Consider the following 18,650-nt stretch of genomic DNA (forward strand, 5'->3'; position numbering starts at 1 on the left):
GGGCCAGCTGTAAGTGATAACATCCCGTCAAACTAGGTGCATTACCCTTGAATTTCATTGTGATATAGTGTTATTTAAAGAGATGAATCTTCAAGTCTTTCTTAACGTGGAGCAGCGCTGGGCGGACCTAATGGACACTGGGATGTTTTTCGAGGTCTTGCTGTATAGATGGAAAAGCCCTCTTGTAGTGTTTTCTTCTTTTACACTTAGTCTGCAGTCTGAAGATGTCCTTTGGTATCCATGCTCTTTTCTCACTCAACAGTGGCAATATATGGCATATTCCTCTCCTTGGCCTTCCTTTGCTTCTCTTCGCCATACTGTACTTTAATGAGCAGAACATAAAAAACAAAGCAGTTAACCAGAGAACATGGGGTTACATCCGTTTGGTCAGATAAAATGTCGTTAAATATTCCTTGTCAAGATTAGCCAAGACTCGGTGATTGGACTCGACGAGGCAGTAAGGTGTGTTTTCTCAATTTTAGTTAGGCAATACAGAGGTAATAATGTAGTATACGACCTTTGTACTACAGTATTACATGTGTAAATGTACCTATTTTTTAATAGTGTATACGTAAGAAGTCGTAAAATACTTTCAGACCTGCCCTCAATGTTCAACATTCACTCATGTTGGACTTAGAGAAAAATACCAGTCATTTGTTGTTGTTTTAAGAATCGGCAAAGACCCAAACATGATACTAGATAGGACTTTAAACAAAATCGTATGTATTCATTTGTAACCTGCCTTTTCTGCCTGTGTTTATTTTAATTATTAGTCAGGGATCATTAATTCTGCTATAGAACACATTTAAAAGTATTTTCTATTTGTATTTGCTGTTTGAAGTTGTACAGATAAGGACAAAAAATACCAGCTTTAAGTGGTTTCGCTTATTTTTGTACCACTAAGAACATTTAAAATACAGGGGGTGCTGGTAAAAAACGGCAAGTTGGCAACCCTAGTTGGACTACTACCTATTTGGGTGTATGTACCAGAGATCTCCTAACTAGATGAGCTACTCATGCCTGACATAAAATCTCTGATGTACAGTAGAAAGGCACTGTGGATATGCCATTTTGCATACTATTCCTTTTACTAACAAATTCTGCGAGGCCTGCCTCTAGCTCACCCTTGCAAGTGTACAGCATTATTGGGAACTGTTCTTTCTTGCTGTACTCTGTCCTCACCATAACTTATATGGGTGTTCCCGGTACTCTGCCACGTTTGCAGCCTTGAAGTGGAAGTTATCCCATTGCCATAGGCAACTGTAATAAATTGTCATTACATTTGTGTAGCACTTTGTGCCTCATTGCTAGGTGCCAAATCCCAGTGTCAGTTGGGTAGCACACTGCATCATGGCGGAGTGTGTGGTTGGAAGGGTCTTGTATGTGCTGTGTCCTATGTGGGAAACAGTTTTGTGTTGTATGTGAGTGACCCGAGTGATGCTCTTATCGCGTCTTGGTCTGCAGCACTTAGCAGGTTATTGAGAAGGGTAAATGAAAAATAGGGCACATGAAGTTGTATCAGCTGGCTCTTATTGTATGTGCTTTTAAACGCATCCATTTCTACTATGCCAGCAGCCTCTTATCTTACAAAGTGGGAACGAGCTCAACATGGCGAAGACTGTGAAATCATAGCTATTATTATTGCTCAGTGTATTAAAGTGCAAGGGGCAGAGATCACTAGTTTAGATCTTTTACAAGGTAGCTCTCTGCATTTATGGAAGACGTTTATCCATACTTTGTGTCAGAGGTTCCATATCTAGTAAGATACCTCCAGTTATGTGCCAGCTGCAGAAGCCTGTGTTTAACCTCCAAACCGCAGTTTTCAATCCCTGTGAAAAAGATCTGCGGTATGAGTCTCATGCAGAATTTTTTTTTTATTGTTGTTTGTCTTCAAGCCCCCAAACTATTTCTCATTATTTGTTCGATTGAGATGTCTGCTAGCTCACAGAAGCCCTTAACCAGGACATGTGTCACTACAAAGATATACGATCCAGTAGGATAAGTAAAGTAGCCTCTCCTCTGCCACATGTCCCTGGTTTAAGTGAATGTCTTGCTATGTATTCCCAGTGATTTTCACGTAGCAGTTAATGCGGATGGATTGGCCACAGATATGTAAGTAAATAAAGGCACACTGAGATTAGATGATTTCCAAATCATCACACAATGGTCAAGTGGAGAAACTGAGGTAGGATGGAGGCCTTGTGGGTCCAAACCATAAAATAAAGCCATTGGACCACATTTCCTGCCTGTAATGACGTATCCCCCATGGAGTCCTATTCCAGGTTTGAATAGACAATTCATACTTTTGTACTGACATTGGGTGTGTACGCACCTTGGGCCTTGCCACCACTTCTCTCTGCTTGACTTGCTGTTCCCTCTTTTGTCGCAAAAACTAGGTTGATTTTTATGTGTAGGGTAACAGCCATGTTGGGGATAGTGCTGCGCTTGACATGTCTCGACATGTCTCCCAGAACAAGCTGATCTAGAGCCAGATGTACGACCATTGTGATTTGCGACTCGCAGATTAGGAGTAGGAATTTGCAAGTCGCAAATCACAATGTACAACAGGGTCTCAGACATTGTTAGCGATTCCCAATGGGGTCGCAAAATGAAAGGGTCATGAATATCAATGAACCACTCGCAATTTGCGACCCCATTGGGAATGACTGGCCCTCCCAAGGATGGTGGCCTGCTGGGCTCAGCAGACCACCATATCTGGGAGTGCTTTTCAATAAAGCAGTTTTTTTTTTAATGCAGCCCGTTTTCCTTAAAGTAAAACGGGATGCATTAAAAAAATAAAAGAAACTTTCATTTTTTAAGGGCATGCAGTGGTCCCTGTGATCACTGCCTGCCCCTAAAAAATATTTTCCCCTGCATTTGCAAAGGAAAAGGGGTCCCTGAGGACCCCTTCCCTTTTTGCGAGTGCATTGTAATTTGCAAGTGTTTTGCAATTTGCAATTGTGGCCGCAAAACATTCATACATGGCTTTCGGGTCGCTATTAGGAAGGGAACGCTCCTTCCTAATAGCGACTTGCAATTCCTAAATAGCGAGTCACAAATAAATTATGACTCAATATTTAGGAATCGTACATGGTCCTGTGAACTTTTGCATGCACAAACGGGTCGCAAACCTGTTTGCGCATGCAATTTAGGGTTGTACATCTGGCCCCATCTGGCCCCTAGTTCTGCTCTTTGCCCGTCCTTCTTAATTATGGACAATGTAGTTCTATGATGTTTCTTAGGTTCAGCAGGCAGCAGATCAAGAGAATCTATTTGGGTTGACTGTGAATGGACAACACAGTAGCAATCCAAGAATAGGCGCAATGAGTTGCATATTTATTTGCTGGAATACCATACCGTGAGTCCAGCATTATACTGATGTTCTAGATCACTAACCAATGAACAAGCCATGTAAGCTTTATAGAAGCAATTGAAACCCCATCCATTATTTGTGTTTCTTTAGTTTCTCTTATTTTCGTTAGCACAGCTTGCATAACTACAGCAAAAAAAAACCTCTCAGCTAGTCACACATTCCAACTTGTAAAATGACTTTAAAGCCATTTCAAATACTTTCATTTGAAGAACACCATCAAACTGCCAATCTTTAAGTAAATAAACTTAAAATATTTGGCTGCAAATCACAGCTGAGATCGATTATTGATTTGGTAAATGAATATGGGAAACGCTATATGCCAATCCAAAAATTCTTTATTTCGGTCTATTAGACCATAAAAGATACAATTAAAACATTCAACATTAAAAACATTAAAAAGAACATTCCCTTGTACAAAGAACATTACATAAAAATTAAGTTCCTTGGAAGAATATTCATGAGAGGGAATACATTCCAGTTCATGTCAATGCTCAGTCTTTTAAAAGTGTATTCCTTATCTGCCACATGGCCATTATGTATTTGGCAACTGCAAAAACTATGTATGGCAGGGTGCTATTTTTCAGTATTCTATAGGAATTCAAATGGCTCCGTATGCCCAAATTCCTGCATAATGGCACAAGCCAGTATTTCCTTGGTCTATTGTAGGCTGGGCAGAAAAACAAGACATGAATTTCCTCCTCATCATGATTACTACACCCCGGACAGATTTTATCGTCACTCTTTGTCCATTTGCAGGTAAAAGTTTTAATAGGCAAGGTGCCCAACCTCCATTGGATGAACAGTTTTCATGCTAAAATGGGGAAAATAATGTCCAAGAAACCTTCAAATTGATAAGAATTTTTGGAATTCAAAAAGCGATCTGTTAAGATGCCGTTATTGGGTGCGGACACCTGAGTAAGTAAACTTCTTTCCTTATGTATTTCCACCAGTCTTTTGCGGGAGACCCTTTGGCAACCTTGTTCGGGAACCTCCCATAACTCCTGAAGTCTCAGACGATACAGTTCTTTCTTAATGAAGACCAACCAGGGAATTTTATCACGCTTGTTCAAGTTCATTACATGGATGAGGTCTAGCCTGTAATGAGCAAGCTCGCTTGTGGACCAAAGCCTGTGCCAGAATCTTAAAGGCTTTAATTCCAGATCCTCAGCTATAGAGGGGAGACCTACATCTAATCTCAAGGGGAGCAAGGGTGTGCCACGGGGGAGAGCTAGGAGACGTCTGAGGAAATTATTTTCTACACTAAGAAGTTCTTTCCCTGCTTTATGCCCCCATAGCTCACTACCATAAGTAGCGGCCGCTTTGGCTTGAGTTGTATAAATTTCTATTGCTGGGCTAACCGGTTTGAAGGTAGAAGTGTTTGCAACCTTCAAAATTGCACCAGACAATTGACATAGCTTTAGCCGGGATCTTGCTATTTGGGGTTCCCAGGATAGATTCTCATGTAGGGTTACACCCAAATACTGGAAGGTTTTAACCCTTTCCAGTCTTGCTGTGCCCAAGGATGGGTTAGGTCTAGTTTTAGGGGAGGGGTTGAATATCATGAACTTGGTCTTCTCTGTATTGATCTCAAGACCATGTTGTCTACAGAAAAGACCAAATCCATCTAGGATCCGCTGGATCCCCATCAGTGATTTGGAAAGCAGGAGGGTATCATCGGCGAACATAATAGCCGGTACCCTCCTGCCTGCCAAGAAGGGAGCGTCGTTGTCCCTAACATTGTCAAGATGGGATATGACACTGTTAACAAAGAGGCAAAACAGGGTTGGCGCCAAAACGCAACCCTGTCTTACCCCTCTAAGGACTTGGAACCTAGATGACGACGCTCCATCCCTCCCACACCTAACCTGTGCAAAATTACTGGTGTGGAGCCTAACTATGGCGTGTAGTAGATGGGTAGGAACACCCAACTCCTTTAGGACCTCCCACAATTTCTTGCGGGGAACCAGGTCAAAGGCTGACCTCAGGTCCACGAACACCATGTACAGCCTCCCCCCCTCGATCCTCACAGTTTTCCAGTAGAGGAGAACGAGGCGGAAGATCTGATCCATGGTGGACGTGTTCTTCCTGAAGCCAGCCTGGAGGGGACTCAGTATTTCATTTTCCTCCATCCAATCCAGAAGGTGGTCCAAGAGAAGGCGGGAAAATAGTTTTTGGGGGACATCTATGAGGCTGATCGACCTGTAGTTGGCTGGGAGAAGAGGAGAGCCCTTTTTGAAAATAGGCACTATCTCCGCCCCCAGCCAAGTACAGGGGATCTCCATACCTCCCGCGATGGAATTAAACAAAATGAGGAGGTACGGGCCCCATATCTCTGGATGGTGTCTGAAAAGATCACCAGGCAATCTATCCAGTACCGGGGCCTTCCCCTTCGCTAACCTCTCTATTGCACTGACCACCTCACCAAGGGTAAATTCTAATCCGGCTACAGGGTTGGACGTAACATCCTGGTCTACATCATTGGCAAATTCAGAGATATCTTGATACAATTTGCCAAAGTGTTCTTCCCAAACGGAAGATGCAATGTTTGACTCCACTGCAGCTTTTGGTTCTCCTGTGCCTGTGTTTACCAAAGACCAAAATTTTCTAGAGTCCCTCGCTTCTAGCGCCATGGAGAGATCCTGCCATCTGTTCCAATCCCATTCCGACCTTGCCACTGCCATGGCTTCCCTATATTTCTGCCTAAGCTCGGCGACCTTACCCTTTTCAGAACCTGCTTTTATTGTAGCTATCAACTCTGTCTTGATCTTTCTACAGGTAGAGTTATACCAGGTTGAAGTTCGAGTCTTTTTCTTCCGTGGAACTACCACTGGAAAAAAAAACATCACCAGGAGCTCCCACTAGGTCTACATGGATTTGGGCAACTTTCTCGTTGTAGTTTGGTGGTCTGGGCTGATTAATTAGTACATTTAGTTCATTTAGCTTAGGGAGTGCTAATTCATAGATTTTAGTTATACTCTCTTCTGAATTAACCAATTTCCCCCATTTTACCATACGTCTATTAGAGCTAAGAACCAAATTTCCCAGATCTTCACTGGGATTATCGGGTAGTGAAGCAACCACAGGTGCTGGATGCACCATATCCAATAAAAGTGCATTGTGGTCGCTGTCTGTTCTTACGATTACCCTAAAATCCTGTACCTTAGACCACAGACCAATAGCCACAAAGATATAGTCCAGCCTCGATTCATGGTCCTTCCTGTTGAAGGTACACGATGAAGGGGTATCAGAAGGAGTGCGTCCATTACAGGCCCTTAGCGCAAAATTTAATGTTAGGGACATAATTTGCACTGCAAGAGGGGACCAGGATTTAGGATGGGGGGATTGACATGGTGGTACACCCCAAAAATCATCTTCAGCAGTAAGGGCACCCTCCCTTCAACCTTCCAGTGGTTCAAAGTGGCAGTTAAAGTCTCCGCCCATCACTATCTTACAATCAGTGGGGAGTTGGCCCAAGAATGACGAAAGATCATCTAATGTGGGTGACTCCATAGACACTGTGACTGGGCGAGAGTAGACATTAATGATTGCCAGATTTAACTCATTAGGCCACTTAAGTAGAACACACTGTATGTCTTGCGAGAACGTCAGTACATTCTCCGCATTACACCCAATGTGACTAGCTACCCAGACCGCCAAACCACCCGAGGGCCTCCCTTTACCACTCAACCTGGCTTTAATTTCGAAAACTGCATACCCTGCTTTGCACAAGGGTTCCCTGGCCCATATCTCTTGGAAAAGACAGATATCGCTACTACCGACTAGCGAGTCCCAGTCATTTGCATGTAGTTTATTAACAATACCCGCCACATTCCATGAGAGGATCTTTAAGGTTTCGGTTGGAGATTTTAATCCCAGCCCCCTTGTTTTCTCTGGTTCAATTTCCGGTGGTGGAACTGCTGGCCCTTGCAATGATGTTTGCAATAGGGATAAGGCAGTGGGTGTTAAGTTAGGACCAGGCGGAACTGCGGGAGTTGGGCTGTGACCAAGTAAATTACAAGGTAAGTTACTTACTCGGTCCGGGGAACAAGGAAGAGTTGGGCCTTCCTGGGGGGGGATTGATCAATTTCTCGAGTAATAACACCAGTATCGCCTACAGATTCACTGACGATACTTTGGGTACATCGCAAGGATGCACCCTTTCGAAGTCAATCGACAAGGCAGCTGAATCTGTTAGGATGTTCATAGGTGCCATAAGCAGGAGTAACATTACGGGTGGGCCTGTATCTCGATCCATCAAAAGCAAAGCCAACCATCGTCCCTCCTTATGGTCAGATCATGTGCATTGGGGTAGAAATATGAGAGGGGGACCAATTCTATGGTGGTATTTCTTGAACCCCCAAGCCAATTACTGATGTAGGTAGCAACATGGGGACTCTTGAAGCTTACAATTATGCAATCCCCCACACTTTTCTTGGCAGTGTACCCAACCCATGGGACCCTTCTAACCCTTCTAACCATAAGAACCTCTCCTCTAAGATTAGGTGGTAAGGGCCTTTGAATATTTAACCAGCTAATGACCTTATTACGCAAGGAATCTTAAGATTCTACCGCGTCGCTGGAAAGCTCTGGTACCCCCATCAGTATCACAGTATAGGCTGCCGCCTCTGGAGGCAGATTAACTACTTTTCGCCGGTTATTAGAACTGGCTAACCACTTTGGGCAGTTAGCTGTTTCATTCGATGGTCTTTCCTGGCCAAGTGAGCTGGCCGGGGCGGGTAACTTCGACCTCCTTACAGTTGGTACCAGAGGCACTAGCCTAGGGAGGGGTACAGGGGCAGGCTGTGGCACCGGAGCTGTAGTCATAATTTCCCCAGAGGGAGCTATTGGTGGGGTAGGAACCATAACAGTTGAAAAAACAGCAGAATTAGATGTTCTAACATTATCCCCATGGGCTCTATGTGTGCTTTCTCTTGGCCCTAGCTAGTCACCACCACTACCACCGAGCCTTTCTATAGCTAAAAGTCAAGCCTCTATAGAATCTAATTTAAGGGAGAGAGGATCCAGAAGGCTTTTGAAGATACCAGTGAGTGAGCAAATAATGTGCTCTGAGGTATTAGGGGCTACCCCGCCAAAAATGAAAGGACCAGTGAGAGTGGGTGTGGGAGTGGAAGGTGGAGTACTTGCCATTTCCAAATCGTCCCCCATTACAGATGTACCAAGGGGGACCAGGCTATCCTCTGTGATGTTCACTATGGGATCAACTTTAGCCCTTTTGGCAACTTTGGGCTTCCTAGATCTTTTCCTTTTCAATGCAGCATCTTCTCTGTGGCCCAAATATTCAATTAATATAGGATCACCCCCCTGAGCCCTAGATGGTACTATCTCAGCAGTGGGGAAAGTTCTAGCTCCCCAGTGTTGCGTAGTAAATCTCTGTCCCTGTGGGAGTTGGATGGTGTCCTTAGCTGTTGAAGGACAGACTCTATGGTTTGGTCAATGCTGTCCATAATTGATAAATGCGTTGTATCAAGAAGTAGAGATGTCCTAGCATTGGATGATAACTCTGGTGAAGCCAGATGCGAATTTTCTATACCCTCCGTGATTTGCTTTTCCAGCACAGTAAGGCCCTTGTTAACCACAATGTTTGCCCTAGCTAAAAAGTTATCCGGAGTACCTGATGCCATCGAAGTAGCCTTACTTCTTGTTTCTTTAGTGGTCATTTTGATGTCCCTTCGCTAGGATGCAAACAAGCAGAACAGTAAAAGTACCTAAAGAATGAGCGTTAGGGGAATAGCCCGGTCCGGTCTCTACAGTTCTCTAACGGCCTCAAACGGCCCGCCCTTTGCCCGGGCTTAGCCCCGAGCTTGGACCCGCGCGCGTCCGGCGTGCGCGTGGGTGTTATTCTTTTTAAAGGTTAAGAGACTGGGAGGGGGAGGGGCGAAGTGGCGGAGCGAGAAGAGAACCCAGGTGCGGCCAATAAGCTGGAACTTGGCCCCCTGGTCCTCGCAGTCCCGCTGCACGCCCGTGCGGTGTCCTCACTCCGTGTTCACAAAGTCAATCTTGCAACCAGCAATCTCCACGGGCTTGAATAAGGAAAACAGCGTCTCTAGCGGCTCCCGCGAAGCGGGGTCCGCGAGGGGCTGATAAGGGCGAAGGGGCGAGCGAGAAGAGAACCCAGGTACGGCCGATAAGCTGGAACTTGGCCCCCTGATCCTCGCAGTCCCGCTGCACGCCCGTGCGGTGTCCTCACTCCGTGTTCACAAAGTCAATCTTGCAACCAGCAATCTCCCAGGGCTTGAATAAGGAAAACAGCGTCTCTAGCCTCGAGCGGTCACAGGTGCACCCTGGGGAGTGTAGTCCTGTCCCCGGGTGTAAGCGCCATGGAGTCAGGTCCAGAGCAGCAGGCAACCCCCTCTGTCCCTCGAAACCCACACTCCTCTCAGCTCCTCTCAGCGTCAGGAGTGAAAGTTGGTGAGAAGGAGCCCCTATGGTTAGATAATATCCCCGTGCTCCATGCACTCACCAGCCAGGCTCCTCAGGCTTCCTTATCCGAAACTGCGCTGGATACAAAATATCACAAAGTAACAAAAAGGAACTTCCTGCGGAGCAGCAAAGACTGACTCTCTACCGGCAAACCTTCACGTTTCCTCGACACAGGACAAAGCAGCCAGCTCGCGGTCGTCCTCTGATAAACGCTATATGTATATTTGCCTGTTGCCCAAATGGGATGTCAACAATATGTAACCAACCAAATTGTAATTGCATTTATATAGTGCTTACTACCCCTTAAGAGGCGTTGTAGTGCTTTTTCGATGAGTAGCACGCTACCCTGGTACTCAAAAAGGATCAGTGGTGAATTAGTATGGAGAGATTTGAAATTAATTTGAGCGATTGATATTTGAGTTAGTTATCTGGATTGAAAAAGGATAGTGGAGGGATAGAAGAGGGAAGGGTTTGCATTTATATAGCGCTTGCTACCCCTGATGAGTTGTTGAAGTGCTTTTCGGAGGGTAGTACGCTACTCTCGAACCCAAACAGGATTAGTGGGGAATTAGTGTAGGGTAAATATGAAATTAATTTGAGGGGTGGACATTTTAGTGTGTTAGTGGGATTGAAAAGGATTTTGGAGGGATAGAAGAGGGAAGGTCTAGAAAATGTTGTTTTTTTTGGAGCTCATAGTATTAGTTGGAGGTTTGGGACGAGTGAAGGGGAGGTGGAGGGGAGAAGAGTCAGAGGGAAGGGTTTAGAAAGTTTTGATTGGGTGATCTGAATAGCAAAAGATGTATGAGATTATGCAAGGAGGGGTAGAGTAGGGAAGAGTCTAGATGTATAAGGAAGGTAATATATATGTGTGTATATGTATGTGTGTATATATATATATATATATATATATATATATATATATATATATATATGTGTGTGTGCGTGTGATATATATATATATATATATATATGTGTGTGTTGTGTTTAATAAACTCAAACTTTCAAGTGTTGCTGTACTTTAAGTTAATGTATTTGTTTGTTTGTAATTCAATAGTGAAGCAATTGTGGATAAATAGTTATCATAAAAGAATTACTTATTTATTCACTCACCTATATACATGTTAAACATAGAATAATAAAACCATAGGTAAAATGTGCCACTTTGGAACATTCAGCCATCCCTAGCTCTGATCCTGAACAGGTTCCAATTACATAATGCCTCGGAGCGGATCTTAACTGGCATCTTGACTGGTATTTTTCATTCATTCTCATGTCATCGTCTTTCAGTGATAGACAAAAGCGTCTTTGAAACAAGAGTTTGCCCTGTTTGATGTTAGGTAAATTAGTTTACACATTCCGGTAATCCATTACAGACTCGTACAGCAGTCCGTAGAGAACGCTACACTAATCTGAGTAGAGCCAATCAGCGGGGGCAGACTGGGATAGAAAGTAGGCGCAGGCAGCAAAATGAAAGTGGCCCCATAGGTGAATCGGAGAGCTAAAAATTAGCATACATTTGCAAATCGGAGTTGTTTTTAAATTGTAAAAAGCATGCTGTACCAGTGTTTTACAAGGTATGGGACACTTCATGCATTTGACTTGATAAAGGCAATCTGTGTGACAATATAAGGGAAATCAAAATTAAAAGCCGGCCCACTAAACCATAACCAGGCCCGTACCCTGACCTGTCAGATCAGCCCTTTTGACACTGCCAGATTTTCCTATTGGTCAGTCCGTCCCAGCAAGTCCATTAGGTCATCCACAATGCTTTTCTAGAACGTCTATGATTCCTGCCCAGCTTGGACACCCAGGAGGAACCCACTTGGAGAGTTTCTGCCTTCAGGAGGAGCAAACCCCTACTCAGTATCTGCTTCACCTTCCGAAGAGTAGTCTGCAAAATCTGGAGTTCGATTGTGGAACAGATTATTTGTTAAAGTGGTGGGCAGGCAAGAAACACATTTCTGAAAAATCTCCAACTCACATAGACTCACTGTGCTCATGTTCCACTGCCTACATTTCATGAATTCTTAAAATACGGTTTGTTTTTATATATGCTCAAAATATATCCAAGTACGCTTAAGTTGCCCCATCAAACTTGCTGGTGCAACATAATAGACGTAAATGATCAAATTGGGAACATTAGATATTGTGTTTAGCTGTAGCCCGCAGTGGACTGCCCACCACCTCCAAACACGGACCTCAGTCCAATCGGATTAGACCTATAGCAAACCTTTCCTGGCATTACTGTTCTAGTCACTCTTTCCCCAGGGGGTGAGCGAACCTTCTAAGTCCATAGCCAACGCTACTACTGTCACTAACACTGTGTGATCTTTGGCCCCCTTCTATCCCTGTCTCTTATTCACTCAAAAGTAAACTGGTCGGGACCTGAGGTGGCATTAAGTGGGTATGACTATTGGCTGGTAGGCAAGGAACAGATTTCTGAAAAATCTCCAATTCGCATAGACTCACTGTGCTCATGTTCTACTGCCTATATTCCATGAATTCTTAAAATACGTTTTGTTTTTATATATGCTTAAAATATATCCAAGCACGCTTAAGCTGCCTCATCAAACTTGCTGGTGCAAGTTAATAGGCGTAAATAATCAAATTGGGAACATTAGACATTGTGTTTGGCTGTTGCCCGCAGTGGATTGTCCACCACCTCCAAACACGGACCTCAGTCCAATCGGATTAGATATATACCGAACCTTTCCTTGCATTACTGTTCTAGCCACTCTTTCCCCTGGGTTGAGCGAACCTTCCAAGTTCATAGCCAACGCTACTACTGTCACTAACACTGTGTGATCTTGGGCCCCCTTCTAGCCCTGTATCATATTTACTTAAATGTAAATTGATGGGGCATTGAGCTGGCATTAAGTGGGTATAACTACGGCGGTGCATCCGTCTCTTTCTTTCTTCACCCTGTGCCAACCTGCCTCATTTCGCCTCTAATCGCACCAGGGCACTCAACCTGCTGAAATCATGACGAGTGTTTCCTCTGCCCACACCCTGTGAAATAAACGTAATCGCCGGCCCATCCCTTCCTTGCTCATTGAGTGGAAGGGGGGGCAGGCCCGCCCTGAAACCATCTCAACAATGAGAGGAATGTTCCCAAAGTCTCCTTTCTGGAACCAGACAATCGAGCGCGGCTTCAAGCTGCAAATGTGCGGCCGGAAGTGCGCGGCCTTCCCTCGCCGTGCGGCGCTGCCCCGGGCCCCGTGTCACCCTAGGCGGCCTAGGCGGGCCCCTCCCCTCCCCGCCGGGGCGTGCCGCGGCCCCGCCCGCCCAGCCCCGCCGCCCCCGCTGCTGACAGTTGAGAGCGCTGCACTTGTCGCACGGCAGCCGGCCCAGCAGGTGAGCAGGTGAGCTACCTGGAAGCAGCCTCCGACCCGGCCGCGCGCGCGAGGGGCGTCTTATACACTTGAGGGGCGAGGGCGGGAAGGGGAGTCCGTCCCGCGGCCACCTGTGAGGAGAGCGGTGCGTTCCGCCAAGCTTTGGCCGTTGTTTGGTTGCTGTTGTGTCAACAGACGGCTGACACGGGTTTGAGGGTTAAATTCCACTGATCTCCCGGCCGTGGCGGACCTGGAGGAGCGCCTCGCTGAGGGGGGACGGAGGGGGGGCGGGTGCAATCAGCCTACAGGCCGGCTGGCACCGAGACCCCTCATGCTCGGGGGCATGGGTCCAGTACATACAGGTGACGCCAATCCCGGCTGTAACCTGAGCTATATCTGGCCACACCGGACCTCGGCACTGCACCGCCGGGATACTCACTCATGGAACGGGTCCTACCTGTGACCCCAAGGACTGAATGATAGAGAGACATGGCAAAGCATGTGCCCCAAGAGTAGCGCGCCAGGGAAGAGACTAAATCAAGAAGCGCCAGTACCAAAGGTGACAACAGCAATAGAAGGGAGACAGAAAGAAGCTAGAAGGCACTGAGATGCTGCAGGAAGAGATAGGGGCGAGGGCGAGAGGCAGAGATGGTCAAAACTCGAGGAAGGAGCAAAGGGAAGGCAGCACTTGAGAGCGGAGGTGCTGCAGAGAGGGGTTGTGCATTTCACTCAGGAGGAAAGTTAGAGACTGTTGGGCAAGATAAATGAATACGTTGCTACAGATTTACACGAGCAAGGATATCTGGAGATATGTATGGAAAATATGTAGGGAAACAAGGCTGGGATCTGAGAAAAGGGGACGGGATTACTAGAGATAAAGGGAGAATGCAAATATGGGGAAAACTTCTGCAGGAAAGAAAATATAACAGGGGAAGATGACGGAGTCCGAGAAACATAAATGAGAGTGGTAGAGTAAGAAAAGTCTAAAGAGAATTGCGTCGGTTGAGAAATGGACTGAGTGATAACTGTAAGAGATGAGAATAGGGGAATAGACCAACGTCCTAATGAAAAAGAAGAAAAATATAGGGAAACGCAGAAAAGAATCTGAGAACCTTTGTACCTATAGTAAATAGGGCAATACATGTGGAAAGAATAGAGACTGGTGGAAGAAGATTGCATTGGTCGTTCTACTGGATGAGAGGGGAAATTTGGACAATTTATTAGTAGTGCTGGGTATACCAAAGTACACGGAAGACGCAATGTGCGAGCATTCATTTTCAACGAAACCGTACTTGTTAAGGGCGACTACTTTTCCTTGAGGGTCTCAAGGCGCTGGGAGGGGTGGGTGGGGGGTGGTGGTGGTGGGGGGGTGGCCATGTCCGACTGAGCATTTTGGATTGATCACCACTGTTAATACATTTTTCGGGTGGCTTTCAACATTGGGCCGCCTACTATATCATTTTGTTCGCTGCAAATCATGTATTTACAGGATTCTTATTGTATAACAACATATGTGCTTAGAAATATTTGTTCACCCCATGTATTGACCTTAATGCTTGGATGGGATGGGAGCTCGTAGCAATAACGTGCAATAAATAATTATGAAGCTGTGCTCCAAAAACGTTTTGTAAAATGAGGGTAAAGATGTGTATTATTTTAGGTTTGTGCTTTAAGAAAAATCATTGGCGACTTGAGTTTGATTGTAAAACTTACTTCGTGATGTGAATAGAGAACATTAACTCATTCTAGAGGTTTAAATGTTTTGAAAGTGTTGACACGGAGTGGGTCTGTAATTTAGCTGGGTTTTATTTTATCAAGGACATCGCCGTCAGACGGCAGCGCTGTCTAACACAGTAGTCTGTTATTGTGCAGACTTCAAAGCTGGCGTTGAAAGGCAGAGCGGAAAGCCTACCTTGCTGGCGTTACTTCTTTGAAGAATGCTGTGGTGGGTACAAACACCTGGCGAGTCTGCCGACCAAGCCGAGATGAGCCCGCCACCCTGCTCTGCTAGGGAGGTGCAAACTAAGGCTGTGCCTGATTCTGCCCCAGCCTCCCCCTCCTTGAAGGGCTCGAACCACCCGTCACCGCTGATGTAACTTTTACGCCCGTCGGCCTGTGCTACCTGCAAAGTGGAAATAAAACGTTTCTCCGCCTCCGTTTCCCACCCTTCCCAGCAGTATGGACGCAGTCCAGGCATGTGGAGGGCCTTAGCCGAGTGGGCTGTTTGTTCTCACGTCTCCCAACAATAGCTGCACCTGCAGTCTGCTGCACAGGCCCTGACTTGACTTTGGCAGGGGTGAGTGAGGAGACATGCACGCGAAAGGAGCGAGCGCATGACAGCGCCTAGAAGAGAGCTGCGCACCTGTTGTACCTGTGCAGAGTCTGCCGACTGTCGAGGCGCCACCCCCGCATAACGAGCTCACAGTAGGAGTTGGTCTGCAGTCCGCTACTGCTTTCATTACGCATGTTGGATGATACAGACTCGTAACCCCCCTCACCCCAGCTGGGGCAAACTGGAACCGGAATGACGCCACCCCACACACCTGACTGGAGCATTATCGGCCCTCTCCGCCTGGGCACCAAGGAAGCTCGCCCTTGAGTAAAAACTCCGACACCTTAGAATACCTTTACACCCGCCCCTTAGGTGTCTGACCCTCTTCTTGGGGCCGCTCTGCCCACCATTACAGTGGCGTGTGAACCCTACCATGTGGCAACGACTGCTCCAGCGTCTCTGTTGATGCCCATAAGGGCAGAAACACTTGTTAACGCGGTAGGCCTTCTATGCTGCCATCGACTGCTTCCCGCCAGGGCCGGCCTAAGGCATGTGCAAGCTGTGCACCTGCACAGGGCCGCCAAACCCCAGGTGCCGCCACGCCAATATATATCCTTAGATACATATTTGCGTGGCGGCCCCTGGCAGGGATTTGGCGGCCTCGGGCCCCCTACCTACACTCCCTGCTCAGGGCCTCCGTGAGCCTAGAGCCGGCCCTGTTCCCGTGCCTTTAGATTTGAAAGTATTGAAAACCTAGTGCTATTGAGTATTATCTCGACTCGTACTGGTTTAATGTTTGGCCACCACGTTGAGGCCTCTCCATGGACTGTAAACACCTCAGTACTGGATGGAAGGGAACCATCTATGCGGAACAGATCACTGTTGGGATGATGGATATGTCTGATGTGCTTGGTACAGTGAGACTCTTTCACGTGCTGTAGGGGAGCCAGGGTTTAGTAATAAGTTTATCTCGGGCAGAGCCAGATGGACGCTCACCTCGGGCAGTGGGAGCTCTGCAGAGATCTGCCTTGTCACCTATACGCTGTAATACCAAGCTCTGCTCCTACACGTCTTGCTGGTGAATCAGCCTGTAGAAATCCACACCTATGCCAAAGGCACCCAGCTCCTTATCATGCTTTCTGAGGGTCTAGAACACGGCATTGTGGCTCTAAATGGCCTTACTAGGCTAATACTACCTGCTTGAACCAGAAATGGCTGATTTGAATGCTGGTAAGACTTAGCTGGCGTGGTGGGTTCATGGCAGCATTGCTCAAGGGAAAAAAAAAACCTATGAACAACTTGGCGTTGCTGTTAGTGCAATTTTTCTATGCAAGGTGAAAGCTGAGAATTGACTCCAATCCCACGGGGTCATGTAAATGAGACGACCAATAATTGTTGGGTCCATATAAGAACGTTAGCCCACCCGAATCCCTCTTTACACGTGAGCACAGGAGCTCTGACTGAGCCATTACACCCTCTCGAAGCAATTATTGTTTGATGGCCGACCCCAAGGACGATTCTAGATCACATGCAAGACATTCCAAACTTTGCAGTAAGGATGGGGACAAGGCTTAAGGTAACCAAGCAAGTCCCTTATCTCAAGAACTCTTCAACGCCCTTTGTTGCAGAGAGGGTGGAGAGCAAGTGCCAAGTTCTAAAGTACCATAATTACACCGTACAAGCCCAATTCACTGGGGAGAGTAAAGACAGTGGCATAGTCCCAGCTGTACTTGCTCAACTGAGCAGGCTTTCGAGCAGACACATGCCCATGGAGACACCAAGACTCAAACATTTAACCTTCACGTTGAGAGTTTAAGACCTTGACCACATGTCCACAAGTAATTCTTATTGCTCAGCACTTAAAAAGTGCCTCCATTTCATAAGAAAACCCCTTCGGAGGGGACAAACTAAAACTGCAGGCTACCACTGTGTCTCTGGCACATGTTCAGGTAGTTATAAAAAATTGTAAATTACATTTTTATTTAATGATGAGTGAATTGAGGACCTGCCTTACTGCAGCTTCTTGGTACCCGAGAGGGCTTGGGTGCTATGCCAATGTTAGTTTAGATTTTAAGTGATTTCATGGCCGTGTACCATCCTGGCATCCACAGATATTTAGTGAAATTATTGTGCATCCCCTCTCTGGTTGCACCCCAATTTACGTGTATGCTTTCATGGTCTGAATCCGCAAAAGGATAATAGAGGAATAGGTTTCCCTCCAGCTGCAGGTAATTTGAATTACCTTGTGTATGTGACAGTGTGTGGGAAGAATGAAGAATGTATGTCACAGACCAATTGTGACACTCCCAATATACTTAAAGGAGATCTGGATGTTGCAGGATAGTTCTGTCAGTCTCAGTGTAGATCGTTCTTTCAATCCCAAAATAGATCAGACGTGTGTCCTATGAAAGATGAACATTTTTAAAAATCGAGAATCAAGCACTTCAGTTGTGATCTGGAAGGTCTCAATACAGAAGGAGCAATGCCAAGTAGCTTCAGATGCAGAGATTTACATCCAGTGGCAGAAGGAAGCTTTTTGTGAAATTAGGATGAAAGAAAAGCAAAAATCCAATCATTGAAACAATTCTCAAATTCAGGAGGCTTAGTCTTTTTATATTTAATTCTCATAGCCATAAACGTTAACGCCAGTATCTATTTTTTCAGTTTTTGGTGTATGTCTGAACAATCATTTTTGAATCACAAAGACCCAGTAGATTGTGCTTCTTCTGTTAGTTTTATCTGCACCTGTAAAACCAACCCTTTTGTAAGTCCATGACATATCATCAATGTGCGCTTCCTCCTTGTGCATTCTGTTCTTCTCCTTCTACTCTTTCCCTCAGAATGGAGTCATGCAGCATGGTGCTCACAGATGGGTTAGAAGCATGGCTTCTCACACTCCCCATGTTTATCTTTGATCCTTCCCCTTACACTATTAGGCTTCTTGAATTGCTCTTCTATACCAGTTTAAATCAAGAGAGCCACAAATATACAATTGTTATGAAAAGAAAAAAGCAAAATAGATTACTGACATGGTTCATTTCAAGTCACTGTAAGCGTATAGGTGCCTGGTTGATTTCCTTGGCAGTATTCACCCAGCACTTCAAACACTGGATAAATGATTCAGGTTGGCTGATTTGAGCTGATGTTGGAGAGTGCAATGTCACCAGTGTAGAGATGATGATCAGGCTTAAACGAGACTGATGCAAAGTTGTAATTAAACATTTTTTATTTG

General features: G+C 45.7%; 1 protein-coding gene across 3 annotated transcripts in view; it reads left to right on the forward strand.

Moving 5' to 3' along the window:
- The window catches only part of LOC144770399 (uncharacterized), a 643,183-nt gene that overhangs the window by 183,336 nt on the left and 441,197 nt on the right, over positions 1-18,650 (forward strand). The window contains exon 1 of one of the 3 annotated variants that reach the window (XM_078654900.1): positions 12,949-13,168. The exons of 1 other annotated variant lie outside the window; for it this stretch is intronic. The gene's annotated coding sequence lies outside the window, so the exon portion shown is untranslated. Of the gene's footprint in view, positions 1-12,948; positions 13,177-18,650 lie in introns of those variants that run through there. One more of the 3 variants, XM_078654898.1, reaches the window with a different exon arrangement.

Source organism: Lissotriton helveticus, chromosome 7 (genome assembly GCF_964261635.1).
Source record: "Lissotriton helveticus chromosome 7, aLisHel1.1, whole genome shotgun sequence".
Classification (NCBI taxonomy): domain Eukaryota; kingdom Metazoa; phylum Chordata; class Amphibia; order Caudata; family Salamandridae; genus Lissotriton; species Lissotriton helveticus.